The sequence below is a fragment of the Lolium rigidum genome, chromosome 5, assembly GCF_022539505.1.
Source record: "Lolium rigidum isolate FL_2022 chromosome 5, APGP_CSIRO_Lrig_0.1, whole genome shotgun sequence".
Classification (NCBI taxonomy): Eukaryota; Viridiplantae; Streptophyta; class Magnoliopsida; order Poales; family Poaceae; genus Lolium; species Lolium rigidum.
Genome location: NC_061512.1, coordinates 261,019,107 through 261,028,655, shown reverse-complemented (window position 1 = coordinate 261,028,655; position 9,549 = coordinate 261,019,107). Strand labels below are relative to the sequence as shown.

The 9,549-nt window shown below is 48.2% G+C and overlaps 1 long non-coding RNA gene across 2 annotated transcripts; it reads right to left on the bottom strand.

The window, feature by feature from the left end:
• Positions 1–463: 463 nt before the first annotated feature.
• On the bottom strand, positions 464–1,840 carry LOC124654660. Of its 2 annotated transcripts, none has more exons than XR_006988413.1 (3): positions 1,784–1,840; positions 1,574–1,662; positions 464–1,455 (listed from the first exon to the last, which is right to left on the bottom strand). It is a non-coding gene; the product is annotated as an uncharacterized LOC124654660 (long non-coding RNA). The 2 variants fall into 2 exon arrangements; XR_006988414.1 differs by having other exon boundaries at positions 1,574–1,671; positions 1,784–1,808.
• Positions 1,841–9,549: the final 7,709 nt, after the last annotated feature.

The window sequence follows — 9,549 nt, the reverse complement described above, 5'->3', positions numbered from 1 at the left end:
TAAATGTATGCTTTGAAATCATGCTTACACTAAACTACATGTGGACAGTGGACACTGGATACACATATGGTGGATTTCTCTCCTTCTCCGTAACCCTGACAGCAGAACAGAATAGAGCACAGTAAACAATTGAGATGTGAGGAGTAGGAGAACATGGGGTATATTAATTAACAGCAAGTGACGTCGCCCTTAGTTAGATGCTGGTGCAACAGACATGGTTATCCAAGAAAACGAATCTCGGACAAAATATAAAGGATGCACTTTAGTGTTGAAAGAGTAATCAATTTACATTCAAACTTCAGACATCAACATAGCGTTTTGTTAGTCAGCATTGAGCATTAAACGACCAAAAAAGGAATGAAGAACTTGTATAGCCACAGTCTAGCGCTTAGTAATAAGAGGGAAAAAAACACTTATGCGGCAGCAAATATTCATGAATTTTGTCCTTAGATACAGACTGCGGGATTTCGGATTTTGTACACAATATCTCGACTCGTGCAACTAATAATATTTTGCCTGCAAAGCCTAGAAAGGAAGGTGCAAATGAGCACCTAACGAAGCATATCAAACTAACAAATGAGACCAAGTGAAAATCTAGTGCACCAGCCTTCACCAATGACCCTACATCAGAGGAGGCTATTAAACTCAGTTAGCAGCAGGTGCACAGTGTACTTGCATTGCCTGATCAACTAATTGCCTGAAATTAATAACAGTAGATCAATTTTAGATCTGAGGCTTCGACTTAGTCCTGTCTCCCCTTCTCTCAAGTAGAGTTGACACCAAAATCTTGGCTATTTCTAAAATATATTAAAGGAGCTGACCGTGTAAATGTTAACTGCACAAGTGGACTGATAAAAATAAAAAATGAGAGCATGCATACAAGTAAAGTACTAATAGTAAAACAAATGCAACTGCCACGGCAGCGTCCAACAGATGCTCCTCTTTGAGATCCATGCATCCGCACAGTGTGGGCTTGGGTGGCATGTTCTCCATCCAATGCTAAAAATGAAACAATCATCTATTAGCCACAATAACTACTGTCTATTGTTTAACAAACCATCAAAAATCAGCCGTGTAGTTGACAAAACCCAAATTAGTAAGATGAACAAAACAGATAGCAACATTTAGGAAATCCAATTGCTAGGAAATAGTGACATAATTAACTGACCAGATCCGAATTCAGCTTACCTTGTGACATAAGTCAGACAAAAAAAAATCACTTCAGTAGCATGCATCAGGCCATCCTAAGATCTAATCTCACATCGATCAAGATGAGATGTGGGGTGTCACAGGGCACGTAGTGCAGCACCAATCACATGTTGTAATTAAGTATTGCTTCTTCTTCTCTTGTGACAGCCACCTATCTTCCGCAAAGAAGCTAGCAACAATCACTTCCGGCTCCTTCACGTCTCTGCCTACTCCATTCTCTTCTCCTTAAATAGCACACATAGTAATCTGAGGACAGATCTCAAGGAAAAATCTCAGGATCTTGAAGAAATAAACAATAGTGGAAAAAGACATGAATCACATGGGGAGAAGGAAATGATTCACGGATGGAGCATGAGGAAATTACCTAGGGTTTCGAGTTTTTTGTCACCAACAACATGGAGATGAGGGAATCCCCAACGCCACCCCATCTCTTGACGAGCTCCACCTTTTCCCCTTCCCAAGCTGTTGAGAGAGAGAGAGAGAGCAGCATCAGACTGTGGAGTGGAGATGCGGCAGGGGGTAGCAGCAGTAAGTGGAGGCAATGCTTGATCTAGTCCAACACCCCATTTTTTACCTTGTTTGCGTCGGCCGAACGGGAGCTAGGGCAGCCGTCGGCGAACGTGGGTGGGTCGCGGCCGAGCGGGAGGTAGGGCAGCCGCCGCGAGCGGCCTAGGTCGATTCCGGCTCTCTCAGGACGATTCCTTCGGCGAGGATGAATCTGACGGCGACGATGTACTTCTCCCACACTCAGCTGGGCACGGGAAAGGCCGCCTGTCGCCCGCGATGGCGATTCCAGAGGAACGCGGTGGAGGCGCAGGATTGGGGGAGAGTCACGCGCGGGGATGGGGAGAGACCGTGGCCGGGCCGGGCGGGCTTTTACCGACCCATGGATAAAAAGTGGGTCTGCGGGAGGGCCTCAGCGCCCTGGACGAACGGCCGGCCGAGATCGCGCCACGTCAGCTCGATCGAACGGCCCAAAATCCAAACGTCTGTGAGGCCCCCTATGGGGGCATCATATACACCTTTAGGGCATCTCCAACCGTGCGACCCAAACCGCGGCCGCGCGTCCGTTTGGGTCGAGCCGGACAAAAACGCGGCCCAGCGCGCGGACCCATCCCTAAAACGGATGGCCGCGGCGTCCGGGACGACCCAAACCCGGCCCAAATCTGGGACGAGTTTGCGTGGCCGCGGACGCCGGATGCTGGTCGCTCGCGTCCTCCCCTTGTCCGCCCCTGGCCCGCCTGTCTGTCTCCGAAAACACACCCAGTCCACTCCACACCCAAAACCTAGAGATGGCCGACGAAGCAACTGCCGCCGCCACCGCCACCATCGGAGACGAGGCACAGGTCGCGGCCGTTGCCGGTCCTCCCTTGGCGGAGGCTCCTCAACTGGCCGGGCCGGTGGTCGTGGAGCCCGGGCCGGCGACCAAGAAGGCGAAGCCCGACCTCACCGCGGAGCGAGAGGAAGATCGAGAGCAAGAAGAGGGCCGACCGCCGCGGGCGCTCGACCAAAGGAAGAGGGATATCGGCGCCGCGGAGGAGCGGCAGCGGGCGGCGGTGCAGCTTCTCCAACTCAAGACGGAGGCCAAGGCGGACATCTTGCAAGAGCATGCCATGCTCTTTTATGGCCACCAAGCGCTCGCTCAGCACTTGATCCTCCCTGCCACCGGCACGGCCTCGGGGGGGGGAGCTCGTCCTCGTCCTCGACCCGGCCCCTTCCTCCAAGGTCAACATCCCTGCCGGCAGCCCCGTTTGGGTACACGTCCGGCGCGCACGAAATGGGGACGCCGTCGGCGCGGTACGCGTACCCGTCACGGGATGGGTCACCGGAGGTGGGCGAGTCATCCACGGGGCCGTCTCCTTCGTCCATTGACCTGAACCGTGCGCCGGCGAACTCCAAAGGCCCCAAGCACGTGGGACCAGCAGCGATGGCCGGCGCACGGAACCTGCTCGACGAATTGTCCACTGTGCAGGCCCCTCCGGTGTACACGCAGCCAATGCCGACCACCATGCCCTCTGCTTCGACCGAGCAGGCTCCCCGGCCCGCCTCCCGTTGACACAAATCGGGACAGCACTGCCTGTCCCGGCAGCATTAACATCGAGGAGGAGCCGTTGTTCGCTCAGGAGTTGACGCAAGCCGCAGCTGCACAAGCTCGAGCTCGCCGCGTAAGCAAACGAACCGCCAACTACACGGAGAAGGAGGACAAGGTGCTGGTCAAAGGATGGCTGATCATCGGGCAAGATGCATTGACGGGTGCCGAGCAGAAGGGGACCGCATTCTGGCGCCGTATCTATGAATACTTTCATGAGCATCGCAAATACGGACAAGATCCATTTGAGAGCGACCGCAGCGAAATATCGCTCCAAAAGAGGTGGGGAACAATTCAAACGGAATGCAACAAATTCCAGACGGCGTATGATCACGCGAAGCGGCTCCCCGTTAGCGGCATGGGCATGAAGGACTTGGTATGATTCTTAACCTCAACTCGTTCATTCGGTGTTTGCACATATGTTTATCGTTCTTGTCTCGCTTTGCTCTAGGCGTGGCAAGCTTTGGATTGGTACAAATCGGTCAATGGAGAAAAGACCTTTGCCTTCCCTCATTGTTGGAAGATACTCCATGGCACCCCCAAGTTCCAGGAGGGGTACGAGGGGTACAGTGCGACCTTGACTGGCACCAAGACCGCCAAAGATCCGACGGTCATTGACCTTGATGGTGGCCAGCCTTGCGGTTGCTCCGCTTCTCGTGCAAGTCGTCCTCGCGGCCACAAGGCAACCAAAGCCGACTTGAAGCGTGATGCCTCGTCCATGTTATTGTTTGGCACTTTGAAGGAGCTGCATGCCGATAGAGAGGTGTCCACGGACAAGAGGGATGAGAGAAGGCGCCGGGAGAAAGAGGAGGACAGGAAGAACTACTTCGATATCCAAAAAAAGAAGCTTGAGATAGAAGAGGTCAAGGCCAAGACCAAAGCTAGAGAAATTGAGCTCAAAGAGAGAGAACTTGAGCTCACAGCACTGGCAAGGGCCCAAGAGGTGGAGTTGAAGGCGAAGGAAGTTGAGCTCAAACGCCAAGCCGAGGACAACCTGATCATGAACGCCGACTTGACCAACATGAGCGAGGCGAAGAGAGCTTGGTTCGAGAAGAGGCAGAAGGAGATCCTAGAGCGTCCAAATTGAGTTGACAATCTCAATTTGTAATTTTTATATTTGTTCGAACTATGGCACATTTTATTTCATCATGCAACATTTTATTTGATATTGTTTTATGCTATTTGATATTATTCTATAATTGTTAGATATTATTTCTGTATTTGTTACATACTATTTATAAGTATGTGTGACCAGATGGCCTATTTCCAAAAGAAATAGACAAAATGGCCAAATGGGTGGCCGCTGCGTTGGGCGCAGCGTGCGACCCAAACGGACACGCGGACGCGGGGCGCTGTCCGCGTGTCCGGCCGGCCACGCAAACGGCCCAAAACGGACGGCCCAGCGCGTCCGTTTGGGTCAGCCGGTTGGAGATGCCCTTAGATTCCCTCTCTTCCTCTTCACATCCATTTCTCTCTCCAACCGTTTGAGATGGTCTTTTCTTCTTCCGTGTACATCATGCTTCAAAAAGGTCACACAAAGCAGCCAGCCTGAAATAGTATTGCAATTTACTGGGTTAGCCATTTTCCTTTGTCGCCTCTTGGAATGAGAATCAATCCACTCTTTCTGTATGATTGGTTTTCAAAAGGCCTATATTTTTTCCAGAAAGTCAGACTATCTTAAATTTGACTAAGTTTTTATTAAAAATTATTAACATGAAAAGTACAAAATCAATATCATTAGATAGATAATGAAATATATTTTTATATGGTACCTACAAAATATCATATTTGTTCATAAATTCTTCTACAAGTTTGATCAATCTTTAATTCGTTTGACTTTCTAAAAAAAAATAGGCCTTAAGCCTTAGGATGGAGGTAGTATTAGCAATATCATGAAGTTTGTTTGTTGATTTTAAAAGAAATAATCAAAAAGGTTCACAATGCCCTGGATCCAGCCGGCGGTGGGGGAAGTCGAACGGCGGCGGGTTCTCCTCCGTCTGATCGCGGTCGTTCGGTGGTGGGTCGGCAGGAGGCGGTCGGCCTCTTGCTCTTCTCGGCCGGCGGTGGCGATTTGTGGAGGAGGATTTGGCTTTGGCTCTGCACCACGAGGATGCCGGGGTGACAATCCGGGGCTTGGCGGTGGTGGCCTCTTCCTTCGCCGGAAGTGGTCGGCCGGTTTGGGGCTGGTTGTGGCAATCTCCTGATCTCACATCTAGTCCTAGCAGCGAGTTGGGGATGCACGTCTGTCGGTGAAAACCGTGCTCCGATCCTGGTCGTGGAGGGTGATGGCGACGTCACGCGTCGTATCCTTCTTGAAGGCATCACCCTCGCAGTCTGTGTCTTCTCACTCGTGCTGCTTCGGGGAAAACCCTAGATCCGGGTCTCTCGGATCGGATGATGACGGCGCTTCCTGCGTCGTTCTACCTCTTGAGGCATCAATTTTGGAGCAGCTGGTGGATGGAGGTAGATCTTGGTGGAGTGGTGTTCATCTACCACGTTAATGTCGATGATTCTCGGTGGCGTGGAGCTGCAGGGTATAGAAGACGGACGCGGACTGCTGGACGCGTGCAGGATGGTGGAGCTGTCTGGCGTCATGGTGACATCGACGACAGGTCTGGCAAGGTCAATGCAGTGATCTCTCTTGAAGATGGGTGCGAGGAAGACGGTGGTAGCGATTTCTGTGACGTGTGTACTAACGTGCGCTCAAGGTCCGCTTGACTGGTTGTGGCTCTCACCCGCCAATGGGCGGCTTGGGAAGACATTCAGTTTTAGATGATGTGTGTTGGTGTATTGCCAGGGTAATGGCCCTGTTCATGGTCAAGCTCTTCATCGCTCTTGTAGGCATAGCGTGTTATCGCTGGAAAGGTGGCTTCGAGTTGATCTTTGTATCTCTCTTGTAAGGTTTTGCGAATAATCTAATAAAGAAAAGTTGTGCGGATCCAGAGGCTGGGGCGATGCTCCCATTTCAAAAAAAAATGTACATTATACATGGGCAATGAGTAAGCAACGGATGCAACAGATAACATGGGCGATTGATTTGGCAATTCACATTTCCGAGTACAAAATGCAAACTGTGTGACAGGATGAAAAAAAAAATCCCAAAGGCTAACAAGTGAAAAATTGTGAAACAGCCCAAAATGCTTTGCAGGACAAAAGTGAAAAATGCAAACAACCAGCTAACAAGGCTGGCACTTCACATTTGTAGAGGCATATAGTTCAGGATGTAGCATCTTGAAGTCAACACAATTGTCTGGGATTACAAGCTAGCTAATCAGCGATCCATAACATGGTCAAAATATGCCACCGAATATTCTGAAACCACCATTTATATCGATAAATCCACATGTTGTAAGTTAGCCTAGATTCTACAGCAGATAAGGAACTAATTTTGCTACCCAAGTTTAATGGACAGGTTAAGAATGATTTGCAGGACAAAAGTGAAAATACAAACAATCAGCTAACAAGGCTGGCACTGGGGTGAGTACCTGCGATTTTGGCCATTGCAAGTTCAACAAAAGCATATCATCAGTCCCGCTGCTCGGCGGCGGTGTCTTCCCAGGAGCACCAGTATATCCTCACCTCCCGCTGCTCGGCGTCGGTGTCTTCTTAGAAACACCCACACATCCTTACTCCAACTGCTCGGCGTTAGTGTCTTCTCAGGAGCACCCGCATGGGACAGAATGGCGATGCATAGTATAACTCTAACCGGTACTGCAAATGCAAAATCAAATCCAATGGTAACAACTGGAAATTAAACATAACAGAATAAGGGACTGAACAAACATGCCAACCCAAATACAAAATATATCGCAGAGTCAATGGCACAACAGAATGGATACACCATGTAATTAGACATGGGAATTACAGCAAAGATAAACAAGGTTGATTCCATGTGAAACAAGGACTACAAGATAAACAGGGTTCATTCCATGCGAAGACATAACTTTCTCTAGATGCCAACAACAAAGGACTATAAAGAAAAACGCAGAGATGGGCCAGGAATGATTCCATGTGAACTAAGGTTGGTACCAGTCCACCGGCAAGGCTAATTTCAAAGAGGTCTATGAACTCCTACAGACAATTTGAGATAACTGAAGGGAAACCGCTTAGCGGCCACGGTTAGAGTTATGCTTCTCAAAATAAATAGTACTTCAAACATATATAAGCTAATGATAACAACCTCTACAAATAGTTCAGGAATAGCTAGGCAGAGAAATTTGACATGGCGTAGAACCAACGAAAAAAATAGCGCGCAATAACAAAATAGCGTGGGTCTAAAAATACGCTATTAGCATGCTATAGCGTGCTATTAACGCGAATAGCGCGCTATAGCGCCAAAATAGCGTACCGTCGGCTCTCCAGATATGTTATAGCGTGCTATTAGCGTTGGAATAGCGCGCTATTTTTTTCCATGCGTAGAACAAGTATACATGTAATTAGCATAAACAAATAAATATGTACATATTTACTCAACAAAACTCTACATTTGCATACATATACTGCAGAACAGAATTTTGGATCTAAGTTTATGAACTAAACAAGATAATGAGCATACAGCATTGTCTATCTTATTCAGAGGAGTTTTAAAAAAATCTCTTACCCAAGTTCTAAGTAATAATAATTATTTGTATGAAAGTAGAGCAGTGCCAGCCCATTTACATATGCAACAGAATCAGGTTCATTTCATGCACAGGGTTACATAACAAAGCTAGCAAGAGTACCACATCAATTGCTAAGCATGCAGTGCCACCATTAATTGATTCCACACCCACAGGAAGTAGAGTTATAGGTTCCATGCAATGCTGCTTAAAAAAGAGACCTACACGATAACAGTAGTGGCAAATGGCAGTGCTAGCATTGGTTTCAACCATGCCCTCCCATTTGCCTATGCAATTTTGATGAAGTGTACATCACTGTCAAACATAGTACGTAACATAATCCGGTCTGGAAAAGGGTTCATTACATGTGTGACACAGTAATCAGCAAACTAAACCAGCAGTTCAGAACATAAATTCACCAGTAGGAAGTTTTGTTGAATAGCAGAGTGAACAACTAGAATGACATGATTATGTTTTTTTAATAGGGTACACGATTCAACGCTCAAGTTCAGCAACCTAAATTTTTCCAGGATCAACTATCAAGCACCCGTCCTTGGATTGGATCAGGAGACGATCAGGCCATGAGGATGAGGTACTCAAGGTTCTCCTCAGGGGGAGCAGGTCAGCCTTGGGGATGAGCAGCAGGCTCTCAAGGTCGTTGACATCAGCGAGCTAGCATCTCGCGGCGGCCTCCACGAACCAGATGCCCTCGCTGGTAGATGTCGCCCGCGGCCGGCTCCGCGACGCGGACAGCAACCGGGTAGTATATGGTACCAGCTCTCTCGCGTATCGCGGCTGCAGAGTACAAGAGAGGAAGAGATTATGGAAGGACGCGGCTAGCCAGCATCGGAGCCTTCAGATGCTGGTTTGTCCGTCGCCAACAAGGCCTAGAAAAGGTAAGCCAACAAGGCCCGTCTGAAAAAATCAGTTTTCCCCATGATACGCGTGGGAATCATGCCCCCACTTCCCTCTCCCAGCAACTACCACCATACCCATCTCCATCTCTTCCCCTTTTCCATCTATTTTGTTCTGCAACACCAACAACAAGTCTAGTTTCTTCCTTCCTTCGCCAGATCTCCATGGATCCAAGCTCATGACTGAAGCCTGCAACTTTCTCAGATCAGCAAGAGCCTCCAACTTCCTCAGATCAGCAAGAACACACAAGGAAACTCTCATCTCCTCCGCTCATGTTCTCCGACACCCTTCTGTTCCAAAAAAAAAAAAATCCCCAATCTATTGCCAGGAAAAGGTAGCTTCCATGAATTGCTATGGACCTATTGGGTTGAGAAAATAACAGTCAGACCATGGTAGAAGAACCTATGGAAAACATCCCAGAAACAAATTTGGATGTTTTGCTGCAAGAAACAACCTTTGAACTTGGACCAACTTAGGTATTCAATATAAGAACCAGTGGAACCAGTTGTAAAGACCATAAGAACAACACTAGTAAGACAAGTAAGATACAAAGACCATGGATATAACCTCCTGTAATAACCTAGGACAGCTTAGCTCTGACAAATCTGAGACAACAAAAAGGACTGAAACTTGCAGACAATTGGGATACTAACCTGTACATGTATACACACATCCTGTAAGTCAGAAAAGGCAGCTAATCTTATTGTAGATTCTAGTCATCCAAAGTAACACAGCAAC